This window comes from Alligator sinensis, unplaced genomic scaffold (assembly GCF_000455745.1).
Source record: "Alligator sinensis unplaced genomic scaffold, ASM45574v1 scaffold519_1, whole genome shotgun sequence".
Classification (NCBI taxonomy): domain Eukaryota; kingdom Metazoa; phylum Chordata; order Crocodylia; family Alligatoridae; genus Alligator; species Alligator sinensis.
The window spans coordinates 689,069-707,014 of NW_005842187.1; positions in this window are offsets into that span (position 1 = coordinate 689,069).

The following is a 17,946-nucleotide window of genomic DNA, read 5'->3' on the forward strand; positions in this document are numbered from 1 at the left end:
GAATTGTTTCTGGTTTTTCTGTCCTCCTGCTCTCCCAGCTGAAGAGGTCTGTGAGTTGGCCCCTTGAAATGGCTGGCTCGGGTATGTGAGCCATGTTGTCTTTAGCTGCTTGAGGTTCCTGAGCATGCGTTAAAATTTAGGAGGTTGAATTCAAAAGCACTCGGAGGCATTGGACACCCAACTCTCAATGACTTTCCGTAGGAGTTGGACCCCTAATTCTTTTAGACATTCTTGGAAATCTCACCCCTGGTCCCTGCTCTTCTAAGCAATCAGGCAGGTAGCTTTATTGGTAGAGAATCTTTTGAGAGTGAAACAATACAATACATCTTTTTTTCATTGTGGATAGTGACCTTCCTACCAAGGACTGCAAAATCATTTGGAACCAATATATAGACCACATTGCCTTGGGGCTGTGGGGACCAAGAAGAGAGCAGGGAGTGGGAATGAAAAGGATCAGACATTTAAATTGTACTAGGCCTCAGAATACTGTGAGGACTCATTCCTGCGAGATGGACACCGCTTATTAAGTTACTTTGTTCTGTACCTACCCAATTCCCTAACAATCTGTTGCTTCCTTAACACGGAGAGGTGGTAGAGAGAAACAAAGGATTATTGCAACGTGCCCTCTTTCCATGGCACTCATCCTCCCTCACTGGGCAGTGCACTGTTACCAAAGGGAGCAGCTTCAGCTCATTTTCATCCAAAAGAAAGGGCTCGAGTGCATCTAAAGAGGGTTTCATCATCGTTTGTTTTACTCAATTAAAAACCTGCAGACACAGATTAGTTCCCTGCTGTTCAGTAGAGGAATTCTTTAACACAGCAATGATTTACGATCTACTAGACAGTGTTTAACGAATGTCATCCAGAACCTAGAGACACTTATCATAGGATTGGTCACTCGTGTTAATGAAAAATGGATTCTCAGTGACAGTCTCTTGCGTGGTTGCATTTTGATAACAAATGACACGGTGGGGCCAGAGCAGAGGGAGACTTGGTAATTAATATTACAGTAAGAGCAGGTATGTAACGGAAAGATCAACCTAGAATTAAAATCAATAGAACAACTGTTCATTTGTGTTTCTCCTAGTCCCTAGACACAGAGATATTATGCCAGACAGAGGAAGGTGGAGATCACATGCTGTGAATATCCATCTCCCATTAAATTCAGGCAATAAATTAGGCTTAGTGGGTTTTAAAAAATGTTTTAAAATGAAACTTAATACCAAGCTGCTAGTTTTGTTGCTTGTTTATTTATTTTTTAATCCCTCATGCAGGTTAGATGCTTTTAATTTTACAGGGCCTGTTGAGTGACACAGATCCCATGTGACATGGCCTGTATAAGACAGAAGGGCAAGATGCTGTGGTCTTCTCCACCCCTTCTGCCTTGGGTATCTATAAACGAAACACTTTACTATGACCGCCACTGCCACCTTTCATGCTGTACCTCCCATCAAAAGCTGCAAAAAGAACCAGAAGTCACCACCATTTTTACATGAGGGCTCTCCAGCAAACCCCAACTGCTAACATTTCATCCAACAGCTCCCCAAGCAAGGAGAGAGGTGGGGAAAGGGTGAATGTACATGAACTATGGCAGTGAGGTAAAGTGGAGAAGGCCAAAATCAAAGGTGTGTATTTTGAAGGGCCCTCTATTTAGAGATTTCACGGCTTTTTATAGTAATATTGGTGTTACATGCACTTAAATAACCATGTGTTTTGTGTGTTCCTTCCTTTGAGTGCTATGTACTGTAGCAGTACTAGCAGCAACTCCATAGTTATCTTCATAGGTAGTGTTTGATGCAGTAGGCTGTAACCTGTGAAAGCTTAGCTTACGCATTTCTGAGCAAGTTAGTCTCTAAGGTGCTACCCCACCTTGTTTTCTGCCTGACATTACATTAACAGTGCTAACCACCTCTATCCATAGTCAAGGTTGAGTTTATTTCTAGGTTTTTCTTAAGGCAGTTTCCCTTTGCATCTCTCCCACTGTCCTGCACAGGTAGTATGGACCGCCAAAAGATTGCCTTATCTTGACTTTATTGCTAGCATCATCCAAAACAGGGCTGGCCAATCTGCAGCACAAATGCCCCAAGTCTCATTGGCAGCCTTTGTGTGTGGCATGTGGCAGATCAGAGAGGGGACAGGCAGGTAGGGTAGGAAGCATAAGGCAGAGCAGGAGATTAGGCAGGGAGCACAGGGCAGGAAACAGAAAGCAAAGGAGAATATTTTGCAAGGAGCACAAAGTAGGAAGCAGATCAAGAGTTTAGGCAGAGGAAGGGGAGCAGAGTAGTGTTCAGGGAGGGTATGGGGCTAATATGTGGCACACCTACCAAAAAAGGTTGGCCCTTGCCTCAGCTGACCCAGGACGTCATATAAGGAATGAAAATCACCCAAATATGCAAAGCTGGTTTGATCCAGCACTAATAAATATGTAATGTTTACTGAGGTCCTTTCCAGTCTTACTCCTGAGGATAAAATATATAACATAAAAAGTACCAAGTTGGGATGGGTCAGAACTAGACCTGGGTAGGACACCCCCCACCCCCTCCATGTTTTTGAGATATCAAAAATGTTCCCTTCCCAATCAGGACAAACATCGGAAATCTCACACATTTTCCTGAGCTGAAAACTGTGGGAAACAAATCTGGCTCAGGTTCATTGAAACATTTCATTTCGATAGCAAACTTCTATCTATTTCATTTAGCGTTTGAGCTTCTCTGTTCTTTTCCTAACCTTTTCTTAGTCCACATTTACTAATAAATCAATATTAAGAGTCCCTTGGAAAAAGCTCAAAAAGATCCAATTTAAAAATGTTGAAATGCAACATTGTGGCAACTTTGAAACTTTTTCTCCCCTTTTTTTCAGTAGAGAGGTGTGTGAAAATTAATCTGGTTTTACAAAGTGACATTTGCAAGGGGGCAAGTGGGGTGGGGGGGGCTGTTGAAAAAATGGCCTGCCCATCTGTAGTCAAAACCTTTTGTGCTATGCTCAGTACCAGCTGCAGTCTATAACCAGAATTATGACTGAATATTATAGTAACCAAGCACCACAGTGGCCAATAAACAAGCAGCACTATCAGCGTTAGACAAGAGGGAACCCATGATCTGCAGGCATTGCTCTAGGGCTGGAGCACATTGCTCAGGACAGAAGTGAACTCAAAAATGTTGTGCTCAAATTTATGGCAGCGCCAGCAAATATAACAGAAGTACTTATTAATATCCACCCACATGAGATCAAGGGCTGCTCTTGTATCCCTCAAGCTCGGTTCTCCAGTTACCAAAATGTCTCAATTAGGGCCTGATGCAAAGTCAGCGAAGTCAGTAGAAACTCCCATTGATTTCATTAGTTTTTGGATCAGGCCTTTAACGGAAAGGCTTGTCTGTTATTAGATCTACAAGCTGCCTGCATCTTTCTCACCATTTCTTTCTCTCCTTCCAGAAAAACACAGCCTTGCAATTCTGAGTTCTCTATTTATTTCTGACCAGGATTTTGGAATAACAAAAATAGAAGCCCCTAAACGTGTTTCAAACAAGACCTAGTATAGTCTATGCAAGACATATCTAAGAGGTCCTTGGCAGTTTTCTGCAGATTTCTAGCCTGGATGATACATCCATTTAAATTTCTAGTCTCTTTAGTGCATTAATTCAAGAGACTCTTGAGATTATTAGAAAACAGAATTTCCATCTCTCAGAAAATCTCCCTTTGAAATGAGCTTTAATTCAATTCAGGAGAATAAGTTAGAATTTCAGGACCAAAATTCCTCTCCTACCAAAATTATTCACAGACCTGGGAATGTTTTGTTTTTTTAAATAATCATTTTGTTTTGATGATATATTTAATATATCAACAGTGTGTGTGTTAAATGCATTAAGTTAATATTAATATGTAACATAAGGGAACATTTCAACATTAAAGCCAAATGACAGAGTCCTAAATGAATCATTTCACTACTTCTGCATTGAAAATTCTGTTGAAATCAATTTTCTTCCACCAGACATTTAGATTTCAACAAAACTGCATTTTCTGATTGAAAATTTTTCCATCACTATTTTTTCCACAAGTTTCACAAAATGCCCTGAACTGAGATATAAAAACTTTCCTGGATGCCCTGTTTCTAACAGAACATGCCAAGGGGAATTGTTCTTTCTTCCTACTGCTACAGACTTTTCCACTCCCTGCTGCGTAATTCAGAATTGCCCCAATTCAAATTGATGGCTAACTATTTAAGTCCTTTATTTAATTTGACTCAGTTGTTACTTGGCACAAATCTCATTAAGAGGCACTCCAAATCAAATTTGGAGAATTCCTACAGAAATGTGGATTTTTAGAAAGGCATATCTGTGCTGACTGTAATGCAGGGATTTTTGGAAGGGGTTGGATAGTGGAAATTGGGACTCAAGAAGGAGTACATTCCAATACCCAATTTTTAGAAAAAAGAATAAGAGGGAAGGAGGAATTTCATATTGTGATAAAGGCTACATGGGTACTGGGTATATATTTAAGTAGAAGGTAAAGATTAAAAATGGGTTAAGGAGGTGCCAAATAAATGGGAAAGGAAGGATTATTTCACTAGCTACTCCACAATAATAAGTTGTGACAACAGATATTGTATCCCATAGGGCTAATATGATTCATGCTAAGCAATCCAAAAGCCAAAAGGACCAGGAAAAGAGGAGCAGCTCACAGTGCAGAGGAAGATGAGGCATTTCCATAAGTGTTAATTTAGCAAACACTATGAATCTGAGCTGGGTGGGGGAGAACTAGTCTGGGAGAAATAGAATAATAGAAAATTAGGTTTGGAAGGGCCCTCAAGAGGTCATCTAGACCAACCCCTGCTCAAAGCAGGAGTAGCCCCAACTAGATCATTCCAGCCAAAGCTTTGTCTAACTGGGTCTAAAAAACCTCCAAGGATAGAGAGTCTACAACCTCTCTGGGTAGCCTGTTCCAGTGCTTTACTGCCCTTTGATGAAAAAGTTTTTCTCTTGTCTCTCTAAACTTTCCTTGCTGCAACTTGAGACCATTTCTCCTTGTTCGCTCACTGGAGCATCACTTCTTCTTCATTGTGTTTCCAGTCTAATCTTTCTATATGGTCTGCTCCCTATATTCTGCACAGGCCACTGCTTCTGTTGTTGGTGTTGCCAGATCTTGTGAGGTGCATTGTGGTGCTACAGGGCATCTCAGGAGATAATCCATGGTTTGCTTCTCCTGACAAACACATTGGTTGGTTGGGCAAGGGCTGGGCAAGGGGCAGCAGGGCAGAGCCCCTGCTCCAAGCACTGCCGCACCTGCACCCTGCACCCCAGCCCTGCCTCCTCCCCGAGTAACGCGCCCCCCTAACCCCAGCTGGGCAGCTTGTCCCAGCCCCAATCCCTCCCTCTCCCACACCCCTTCCCTCCCCCTCCTCCAAACCCAACAGACTTACCAGCTGGAGGCAGCTGTGTCAGCTGCCTGTTTAGTTCATGGCCAAATCTCCGAAGCAGCGCCAAAGTAGCACCAAATCTTTTGGATCTGATTCAACTGAATTGAATCGGGGCAGTGATTCGAATCTATAAATCGAATCACTGTTCTCTGAATCACCCGGATGTAAATCTGAAGCAAATACTTGTTGCTTCACACAGGCCTAGTGCTAAGGGAGTAGTGAGTAGGGTGGATGGACGTGCTCCCCACCTAGAATTTGCAAGCTTATGCAGAATGTTGTTTTGTGTGTTGACCCTGGCTTTGGTATTTATTAGGTGCTTTTTTATAATTAAGTGCATGGTCCAGTGTTATCTCTTAGTAGACTCTGGTCACACCAGGTGACATTTGGGTGTTATTTCACATCTCAATTTCCCAGATGAAAAAGATGGAGTTTGTTTTTGCTATGGTTGGGTTTGAAATAATTATTTGGCAATAATCTGACATCTCATTCAGTGCCCTTTCCATTGAGAGGGAGCACCACTGAAAACAATCTAGATTCATCCTCTTTGGAAGCACCCTTCAGGTAGTTGAAGACTGTTATGAAATCTCCTCACAATCTTTTCTTCTCCAGACTAAAGAAGCCCAGTTCCCTCAGCCTCTCCTCGTAAGTCATGTACCCATGCCCCCAAACCATTTCCATTGCCCTCCACTGGACTCTCTCCAATTTTTCCACATCCTTTCTGTAGTGGGAAGCCCAAAACTGGACACAGTACTCCAGATGTGGCTTCACTAGTGCCAAATAGAGGGGAAGAATCACTTCCCTCAATCTGCTGGCTATGCTTCTACCAATGTAGCCCAGCATGCCACTGGCCTTTTTCACAAACAGGACACACAGTTGGCTCATATTCAGTTTATTGTCCTCTGTAACCTCCAGGTCCTTTTCTGCAGAGCTGCTCCCCCCCCCCCCCCCCCCCAGCCTGTACTGGTGCATGGGATTGTTCTGTCCTAAATGCAGGACTTTGTATTTGTCTTTGTTGAACCTGATGAGATTTCTTTTGGTCCAATCCTCCAACTTGCCTCGGTCTCTCTGAACCCTAGCCCTACCCAGCATATTTGCTGTTGCCCCCAGCTTGGTGCCATCTGCAAACTTGCTGAGGGTGCACTCCATCCCATCTTCCAGGTCATTAATGAAAATATTGAACAAAACTGGACCCAGGACCAACCCCTGGGGCACTCCACTTGAGATTGGCTGCCAACTAGACATCAAGCCATTGATTTCTAACCCTTGAGTTCAAAGATCCAGGGATTTTTCTATTCACCTTACAGTCCATTCATCCAACCAACCCATCCAACCTTAGCTTGCAAGAATGTTGTTGGAAACTGTATCAAAAGCTTTGCTAACATCAAGGTATATCATATTCACTGTTTTCCTTGCATCCACACAGCCAATCATCTCATCACAGAAAGCAATCATGTTGATCAGGCATGATTTGTTCTTGGTGAATCCATGCTGACTCTTCCTAATCACCCTCTTCTTCAAGTGCTTAGAAATGGATTCCTTGAGGACCTGCTCCATGACTTTTCTGGGACTGAGGTGAGGCTAACTCAGCTGTAGTTCACTGGATCGTCCTTCCCCTTCTAAAAAATAGGCACTATTATTTGTCCTTTTCCAGTCATCCAGGGACTGATTGTCATGAGTTTTTCAACGATAAGGCCCAGTGGCTCTGAAATCACATCGGCCAACTCCCTCAGCATCTTTGGGTGTATCATGTATAGCCCCAAGGACCTGAATATGTATAGATTTGCTAAATAGTCCCTAATTTGTTCTTTCACCACTGTTGGCTGCTCACCTCCTCCCCAAATTATGTTGCTAGGTGCAGTAGTCTGAGCGCTCCTCACTAGGCTTCAATAGATCTGTAATTATGGATGAGAGTGATTTTTATATGCCACTACGTACATATAGCTCAGTGATTGAGGGTCTAATTTACCAGGGACAATTACCTCTGCCCTATAAGTGTGTGCTCATTCAGTGAATGTCACTGATGAAGGGCAATGCAGGGAAGGGCCCAAACAGATTAGCAGCAGCAAACTGTTTCTTAATAGTTGTTAGCCTTTGACCTTACATTTCACTAATCTTAAATGCACAAGAAATTTAGTCTCTGATATGATAGAGCTTACAGAGTTTCTGGGACAGTCCACCCATCATACAGGAGATCATCATTTGAAAGAATCTGCTGTAAACACAAAGTCTCATTGACATAATGATGACAGCTCAACTCAGGGGGCAGTAAATTAAAGTCAAGGATAGGATGCGTATAATATTTGAAGCAGGCATAAGCCAGGAAGCCTGGATCTACAGGTGTATTTTAATCCAGCCCTTCTCAAAGTCCTAGGGGTTCAAATCTGCATTCCTGGCTTGGGCCTTTCTCATTAGAATCACTTGACATGTATCCTCCTTTATTTCCATTGCAAGGAGGTTTACTAAGCCTAACCTGTCTGCACCTCCTGCTGGCAAATTACAAAACTGGCCTGAGCTTCGCCACAAAGATCACAATTCATCAGTTCCTCCACTCCTAAGTGCAGGAAGAGAGACAATTGGAGAGGCTGCAAACATCCATCCACCCACCCATCCATCCACCCATCTACCTGTTCCTTTGGTCTTAAACTGCCTGGCCTTAACCCAGAGAGCAGTTTCATAAAAAATAATTAGAACACCAAAAAGAGGGAACAAGGATCTACAAATATTAGAAAAATAGTTTCCATCTCATAGCCCCTCAGGGACTGCTGGTACCACTACAACTCTCACTAACATGCATCTATGTGACTATTTTTCCTTTATTTGCCTGTTGCATATCTTTTGAATATTATATCAAGAGCTCTCAAGGGCAAGGACAATCCTTGAATTACTTGTTTTCAAAAGGGTTTAGTACAGAGGGATCCTCATCTTTTGTAGATCCTAGATACAGCCATAATAGAAACAGAAAGAATACCAGTCTAGACTATGTTTGTGGCCCTTTGTGTGTTTAGTCATAAAATATCTGCACATCATGAACTATTGCCTGAAGAAATTGGAAAATAGCTTTGAAAAGCAAGTGAAATTAGAGAATTTTGTGATCTGTTCAGACAACACGTGAATATGCGACAATATGCGACACATTCTCTGAATAAATTAATCCTTATAAACTATTCAGTCAGTTGTAGTGATTGTTAAGGTGAGTGGATTTTGACATGAAATACTAACTATTCAGGTACAAAAATAGGTTATGTACATATTCATTTCTATATATTTTTCTGTGCGTCTGTCATAGCTTTTCTTTTTTTCCCCCTCGCATATAATCTTTTTTTTCTCCCTTTCTCTTTCACTCTCTCTTCTTTCTTGTCCTTGTCTTTTCTCCCTCCTTTCTTCCAGCACTGCCCTAAAAGACACTAGGCTCTACACAAGGAGATCTTTCCAGACTATAATGAGATTAGGTCTTGGAACAGAGATCGTGTTTGGATCAGCTGTTGAACTCACTGGAGTCCTGTTAAAGGCCTATTAAAATTCCATGTAATACCTCAGTAAGTAACATGTGAATCCCTAGCTCATCTTTGGGCATTTAAATGTGCAGCGCTTACTTGGCTGCTGTCAGAAAGGTTACTCAGACCAAGGGCTCATTTGTTTAAATAAACAGAAGACATCACCTTCCAGTTTCCTAAGCCTCCAAAAACATCACTGGGTTATATACCACAAAAAGCAGATTCAATTTATTCTTGAGTTAAAAGGGCTGGGTCTCAGAGGGGATCTGTACTGAAGTGCACTTGAAGGAAAAAGACAACTGGCCAATGACAGCCGTCTTTTCTAGGATGACTTACAAGCACTGGTGATGTGAACCTCAAAGATAGGCTTGGGAGATAGGCTTTAATTCAAAAAATCTTATCAGGATCTCTCTGGTCCATAAATTGAGCGGGTATCTTGCAACAAATGGACATAACTCTCAGCAGGACGATATCTGCTCCCACCTCTGTCACTTCCTAATTCTACTCAGTGAAGATATACAACAAGAACAGACTTGTTCATGCTGTTTTTGGTTCCTCTGCTGAGCTTTGAAACCTGGAAATGAAAAGACAGTGAGGAGCTGAAGAAACTGGGCCAAAAAATAGGAAATAAATGATCTATGATTTGTTTTGATCCTCCAAACTGACTTGTTTAGGCCTCAGCGGTGTAGGTTGTAGCTATGCTGGTCTAATCAAAATAGTTGGTCTAATAAAAGATATTGGATTTCCCCAAAGAACCTTGTCTACCTTGGTTTAGGCTTTGAATTTAAGATGTTACCATGACTGAACCAATTCTTCCTGTTTCTGTCAGGCAACTAGAAATCATTGCAAGGAAGGGAAAGCGCACACTCAGATTCCTGTGATCTCTGAAATGAGAAGCCACTGATTCAAAAACGTCTTTGAAGCAGAACACCTTGCCTGATTTAACACCTTCTTGTGGTATGAAGGGTTCACTGTGTAGCAGAGGTCTTCATAATCTATATGCTCCATTTCCCTATGACATTGTATTAGTGGGCCCTCTCCTGCTGCAGCCTGGACTGTATCAACGTCAAAACATACCTTATAATTATCATTCAACAAAGTACTATGTCCTATCTCTCATCCATTAACCTGAATTCGTAGTAAAACATCTGAGAGCGCCTTTGTCACAGAGGATCTCAAAGCATTTTACAAATCTTTATCGATTAAGCCTCACAGCCTTCATCTGGTGCAGATAAGTTAATGCTATTATACTGATTCTGTGAGATAGGCAACTGAAGGCACAGAGAACTTAAATGATTGCTCAAGGTCACACAGAGAGTCAATGGTTGAATTTGAACAAAAACCCAAGTTCTTGATGCCTGATTTTTGCTCTAGTTGGGTCATTATTATCCCAGGTAAAAATAATGATTTGGCTATTACAACATTATAAGTGTGACTATATTAGTAATCGGTATTTTAGATCATGTAATAGCCCATTATCAAGTAATAACCTACATGCAATAAAGATAAATATATGTGCGCGTGTGCAGACACTTGCATAGCAGTTTGTTATGGAAGAAAGGATTTGTGGGTTCTATTACCGGCTCTTGCTTATGAATCACTTTGTCAATTTTAACAAATCAATTATTCTCTCTGTGCTCCTTTTTTTTCAAGTCAGGGTTGATAGTACCTGTCTGTTGGAAGCACTCACCTCCTTGCATGAAATCTGCTTTCAGGCTGCAGCCATCTCTATTCAGAAGGGAGGGAGCTGCTTGCAGAGCATCTTTGAGATTCAGAAGGAAGAAAACTAATGGAACTAAAACACTAACCTAGGATATGTAGACGTGAGTCGGAGACCCGGCTCTACCTCAAACTTCCTGTGGGTTCTTGACCAATTAATCAGCCTCTCCACACCTCAGTTCCCCACCTGTAAAAGGAGACAATAGTACGGAGTAGTGAGAATCAATGCACGAATGAACCTGCACTGTGTATGATGGGTGCTGCATGCAGTATCTTGCTTTAGACCGCATGCTCCTGCTTTCCACATGGTGTTGAATTCAGACCATTTGAACATGCCTGAAAGCTCAGGGAATAGTGAGAGGTTGAGATATGTCAGGTTTGAATTACTCTGTGGTGTTTCAAGTTTGAGATATATTTGGCTGTGTGTGATGCAGCCAAATATATTTGGCTGTGTGTGATGCAGCCACTGTATTTTACTTCTCTTTTATATCATTTTGGATCAGACCCTCAGTGAGCATGGTCCCCTTGAAGTAGATGGAGCTGGGCTAATTTATACCAGCTGAGTATCCAGGTCTATATTTTTAATTACTGGCAAGGCATCTTGTGTTTGTGCACGCTCCGTGTCTCAAGTGTACCCTTGCGACAGTGTGCTCTGTGTACTCCTAGTCATCATTGAGCTATTTTGTCTGTGCTTTGCTAGTTCCACTCAGCTGGTCCTATCCTGCCCTCCTTCACCTCTTACATTTGCCAATGTCTCCACGTGGAAAGGGCCCTGATGTCAGAGAACAGTGTGATCAAGCAACAATTCATCTTAAGTGACCCAGATATGCTGTAGCACATTTCTAATCTGCTACTACAGACTGATTTTTTTCTATTTTAATTTTAACCATGCATGAGGGTTGCAAGGGTAGACAGTTGCTGCAGGGAAGAACTGTGATAGGTTCTCTCTCTCTCTTTTCCTTCATCCATCCCTTTGTATATCCCCCCTCCCACCCTCGAGTTAGTTTTAAGACACTCCTCTGAGTCACAAAACTTTTAATTGCCTTTCTCCCCGACCCTTTTCACCCATGTGCTGGCTTCCTGCTCCCATCTGCATAGACAGCTACATTGTTTTGAATGGATTTTATCGGTTGCAAAGACCAATGCTGAAACTGTCTGCATTGCTAAGTAAAAAAAACCTTTGTTAACAATCATCTTACATGGGTGTTTCTGGTAGTTGCACAATTTGGTGTATGAAGATTAAAAAAAAAACTGGATAAATGTAAACTGTTATTACTTATCATCAAGAATTCAATTAGCCAACAATTTATGATCTGTTCCAAACAAGAAGCTATGCCCTTGGATCGATGAGCATCTAGAAAAAGGGCTTCTCAGTCTTTACTTGCAGGGACAGACTTCTTAGCCACTTGGAGCACTACAGATGCTTTCCTTATATTCTCAATAGAGCTGCAGGTACCAACAAGATCCTTCAGAGGAGACATGAAACTAGGGCTGCCCTTCTGCAAGACCAGCTTGGCCAGAGCTAATGACATATAACTCACATCTCTATACACCCATCTTCTCCCTCCCTGACTGGGAAGTGGGATTGACCACAAGAGAGAACAGGTGATAGTGTCACCAGTTTGGGGGATTCCTGCTATGGGGAAGGCAGCTTTAAATTTTACTAGGAACTCCAGGTAGGCTCAGGCAGCAGGTATACTGGCTCATGCTACCTCCTGGCTGCCCTGCCTTGCCCACTTTATGCTCATCTTTGCTAGTCCTTCCTCCAGAAAGCATGTCATAACTAACTATTTCTATCTTTCAGTGCCCCAGCATTGCTAGGGGCTCCTCACCATGCATATATCAGCTAATGTGGGCAAAGAGCCAAGGGAACTTTTTACTGAAGAACCAGGAAGGATGTTGTCTTTATTATTCTGCAGAAGCTCCATGGTTACATTATGCCCGCATGCATTTCTCCTACCACTCAACTCAATTTGCCATTTCACTTCACTGCTCCTAAGTTGCTGAGTAGCTTGGTAGTGGCCATATGCCATGTCGACCATTCCAGGATTGAAATGGCTGGTTTTGGTAAGTCATATGTTTATAAACTGCTTTGGATCCCTTGTGATAAAAGATGCAATGTGTATGTGAGCCTCCATCATTTTGGAAAGATCAGGAATCTCTGAACAACAGTGTGAAAACTGATGGAGTTCCCTGCCTTTAGGGCTGCCATTTCCATTTGTGCATTATAGAGAGAATCAGAGGCAGAGAGAAAAACATGTGAAGTAGATGATCTAAATAGATCTGTAGGGTAAGCAACTCTAAATAGATCATTTACAGTCCCCGGAGGAAATTCTGACAAACTTCCGCAAACCTAGAATTGAAGTCCTTTCCTCCCCGCCTCTGCCTACATCTCTCCGGCCCTTAGGATATCTTCATTCCACCCATCCTGACCCATGGCTACATTTTCTTCCTTATAAAAAGTTGGTAAAGATACAGTGCCTGAAGAGCCGAAAGCAGACAGCCTCCGAGCAGAAGGCAGCCGAAAGGAATCTGTGTGCAGAAATCCATTCTGCTATAAAAAAAATCATTTCTCTTTGACATGTGCTTTACGCCCTGGAGTTCCACATTAAAAATGGGGCTGTGTATTATAACTCTGAAATTTAATAATAAATTATTCCCACTTAGCCCAGGTTTTAATGCAGCTAGGGTGATAAATACGTTTCCCCCTTCAGGTGACTCTGAGAGAGCTGAGCATTGCACTAAACCCATCTCTTCCTCCTCCTTCTCTGGTTTCTTTAAAGATGGTCCCCCATAGTATGCCTATTTCTTTCTTCTTTTCATCACTGCAGGAGTCCATTCCCTTCTTACTGATTTGTGAGAACTGAGCTTCCACCTAGTGCAAAGCAAAAAAAAACCACCTCTTCTTGAGGTCCTAACTACTCTGAGGAATGAGATTTCTGATGTCCCAGGAGCATGCCATTTTGGTTCTCACTTACTCACAGAAAATCAGTGTTTTTTTATACAGATCCTGTCCACCCATGGTAATGTGCCAGCCCACTAAGCCATTATGCACTTGTCCAGATTACTGCATGCTTTGCTGTGCTGTGACATTATGAGACTAAGAGTGATGCAATATTTTCTGTGAATGGTTCAGATCCAAGGAAAACTGGATGAGAATGAGAAAAAACAGTGATTTAATGTGATGCCTGCCCTCCTGCTCCCCAGAAATGGGGATTCATGCAAGTGAGGAGCAGATGGGATCTCTGGGGGAAAATTCAAGTCTGGCATTACTGAAACCGATATAAATGTAGTACTGTATTTCCAAAGTGCTGCTGGAACACTGGCCAGGAGTTTGACATCCATCCAAGGCTTTCACCTTTCCAGTTCTAGCATTTTTTTTTTTCTAATTTTTTTGTCAGTGGGAGAGAATTTGAGATTTCATTCCCATGTGTTTGTGACTCCTTACAACTTCTCTTTTAAGAGTTACCCTGCTGATACACTCACCCTTTATGAATGAGACATAAAATGGAGGTCATGACCAACTGTAATCATTAAAGATATGCTGGTGCTCTCTACAAGAACAGGGATAGGTAAGCATAGCATCCTGGCCAAGTCCCAGTTTGGGTAGTTACAATCTGGCTCCTAAGCTCCTTTTATAGCTTGAAACAGATAACAGTGTTCTTCGCTTTTTGCCCTATGCTGTTAAGTACCGTCACTGCCTACTGTTCAGATAGCATCAGTTTTCAACCTTCAGAGATGACTTTTCTTCATTGGTACATTGAACAGTTCCTCTGCGTTGGTCTGTCTCTATAAATTTTGTAAAGCCCTTTGAGATGAAAGGCGCTACATAAATATAAGTTGTTATTAATTGTTATGATTACATTCAGCACCTGGGACTTTGCTGCCTTTAATCAAAATCTTCCCATTCAAAGCATCTCAAGGCTGCCAACTTTCACTGGCATCCTGCGCACCCCACCTCCTTACATTTCCTTCCCAAGAGGCAAACAGCATAATTTGAAAGTGTTACAGCCAAAAGAAATCTTGGCCCCATCCTATCTCATCTGATGAGTTCAGCAGAGCAAGAGCAATAGAAACCCACAGCCCCTGCCAGTGGAAAGGTTTTCTTTGGCGAGGAGGGTCCTTTGGCCCAATCTCTTTTCTCTTTATGTGGAAGGCATAAAAAAAGCATGTGTGAATTGGAGCTAGGAGCTAATGTGGAACAGTTTTATCAAGGAGTCCTTAAAAATGTCACTTAAATCCATACAACATGGAAGCTGTAAGTCAGGGGTATGGAGATATGATGGAAAGGTTCATGCTATAATATGCCATTTTCACCATCCTGCTTTCAGACGCCCATATAGCAGCATGGCCTTACTATACAAACATCTCTTTTCACCATAGATGGCAGCAGCATTTTTAATGATCCTTATAATCCTGTGCCATCAGGAAACCTCATCCATTAGAGAGGCAATAACAAGAAGCAGAGATGTTATACAGCATTGCGGGGGGGCGGGACGCTGCTAGTTGAGTGGTATATTCAGTTGACAAGAAGATGCCTGCTTTGGGGGTCTGAGAAACTGCTGAACTATGAAGGGATGGCATGCCCTTTGGGGGTTTCTTTAAAAGCCAATTCAGGAGAACTTTTCTAGTAATTAAAACCTTAGGAGTCCAAGAGGAAAAGAGTTGAAGGCCTCTTGAGTGGTTTAGCAGTTACCACTTTTTAAAAAGCTCTTCACTCCTTGGTCAAGCACTGAAGACACCATTAGATGAAGCACCCAGGGGATACTCCTTCTTCCAGAGCTCCAGCTGTGAGCAACAAAATACCACCTCCATGAAGTGCAAATCATCATCCCACTCTCTTCCACTCCAGTGTTCAGAACAGCTGCAAGTGTGCTGAGACTCGGCTCTGTTAAGCCTTCTCCCTCTCTACTTGAAATTGAAAGCTTCATTTCCAAATACTTCTCCTTTGAAAAAGAAAAAAGGATGACTTGCCTGTTCCTTCTTCCCCTCCTCTTCATTTTCAAACCAACCCCTTCATTATGAAGCCAACAGAAATGGCAGAAAATATGTTGCCATATAAGAGGGGCCATGTCTACATAAGAGGCTGACTGCGTGGTAGCCTGATACTACTGCACAGTAGCGTCGCATGGCAGCAACCATGATGCAACACTACTGCACAATAGTATTGCGGCTACTGCTTAGTTGCATCATGAAAAAGCTGTCCGTCAGCACTACTGTGCAGTAACTCCGGTTACTGTGCAGTCATTTACTACTTGCTTAGACAAGTACTAAATGACTGCAGTAATGACTGCACAGTCAGTGTCTCATGTAGATGTGGCCAGAGAGTCTAAAATAAAATAAAAGTTAGGTGTCCAGATCCTATTGTATCCTTTAGCCTCCTTAAAAATCCTAGCCTCAGTGTGACCTCTTTGTGCCTCACTTGGCATCTGTGGGAGAGAGATACTTTATAAAGGCATGGTACATTTTTTGAAGTCGGCAAATTTTCATACCTGTCATCATAGATCTGTCCTATATGGTTCACGCTCTCTTGGTTGAAAAAAAAAAGGACTTTAATCCAGGGTTTTCTATCAAAGCCCTTCCACCCAAGGTAGCAGGTAGGCCTACTTCAAAAGCACAAGAACATGGCAAACAAGCTAGGCAACTGAACACATTTCTGCAAGTTCTGGTCCTAATGTCTCCACATATCTATTTGCAGCACATCTTTCCATATCTACTTCTTTAGTCAAGCCCTGACTTTGTTCCAGTTTACAATGCCACAGAAGAGGACAGTCTAATCCTCCTAATATTTTACCTGCTTAAATCTGAGCAGCATCAGAGGTGACATTGCTTTCCATCCATGCACAGCAAGTGGCATACACAGATGCATCCAGCACATGACCCCCTGCCTCCAGGGGATTCTGACACTGTGGATAACCTTTCCATTCTACCACAGTTCCTGATTCTTTGGGACCTACTTAACCTTTCCCTCCCTATGAGGAGAAGAAAGAAAGACGGTTTCCTCCCCTTGGATTGAGTTGATGGAGCGCTCAGCAGATGTCTGGTTGTGCACCACTCAGAAAATGTCACCGGCAGCTGCGGCTCCAAGCAGGTGATTAATGCCAGGCAGAGGCTTTTTTAACTTTGCTCTGATCCTTCTGTTCAATGCTACTTAATGAAATGACAAACTGTCCCTCTTGTGACAGGCAGCAAATGTAAAGTCTGGTACCAGACTGAAGCTGGGGAGCGTCCGGTTTTTGCTCAGGGATGGCAAAGGTCTTAACTCCAGGTAGGGCTAAGACAAGTTGACTAGAAATGAATGGAGCATGGGACAAACTCTGCAATTGTCCCTCTACTAATGGACTCTGGGACATAAACTCTGGACTGTCTGTCACACCTAAGCAATATGAGAATGTTTCACACAGAAGAGGTGGCCTCTAGCTGCTCTTAATGTGACTTGTGCCCAACCAGACTTTGAGAACAAAAGGAAAGGCAAAATTAATCACAGAAATTGTTACTAATTATTCATCCACTTCACTGCTGAGGTGGCAGCATTTGAGTGGGTGCTGAATAAAGTTCCTAATCAATTTGAGATCAAGGTGTTCTAGAATGTAAATTATTGCCATAGCATCCATGAGTGTTCACAAAGGAATTCAAGGTCCTTGAACGAAAGGCACAATATGAAATCTCAGGGAATGTCGACTTCACATTGAATGGTACAAGGATGTATGGCTATGAAAATAGGCCTCAATTACTCATTCCTGCCCCACATGGAAAAATATCAGGTAGCCACCTTTAAACAAGAACTAAGCATCCCCCTCTCTAACCAGGCCCAAGCCTGACAGTATTTCTGGGTGTACCCCAAAATGTAGCAATATGGCTTTTGGTGCTGGAGGGGTGGAAATTAATGCAGGAATGAGTAGCCAGAGTATGTTTTCATATAGTTTCATAGTAGTTTCATAGTAGCTAGGGTCAGGAGGGACCTGAACAGACCACCTAGCCTGACCCCCTGCCACAGGCAGGAATGAATGCTGGGTTCACAAGACCCCAGACAGGTGATCGTCCAACCTCCTCTTGAATTTGCCCAAGGTAGGGGCAAGGACCACCTCCCGGGGAAGTTGGTTCCAGATTTTGGCCACCCTAACTGTAAAATATTGCCTTCTGATCTCTAACCTAAACCTATTCTCCATCAGCTTATGACCACTGTTCCTCGTCACCCCAGGTGGTGCTGGGGAGAAAAGAGCTCTGCCTATTTGCTGTTGATTTCCCCTGATGAGCTTGTAGGCAGCCACCAGGTCCCCCCTCAGCCTCCTCTTGCCGAGGCTGAACAGGTTCAGGTCC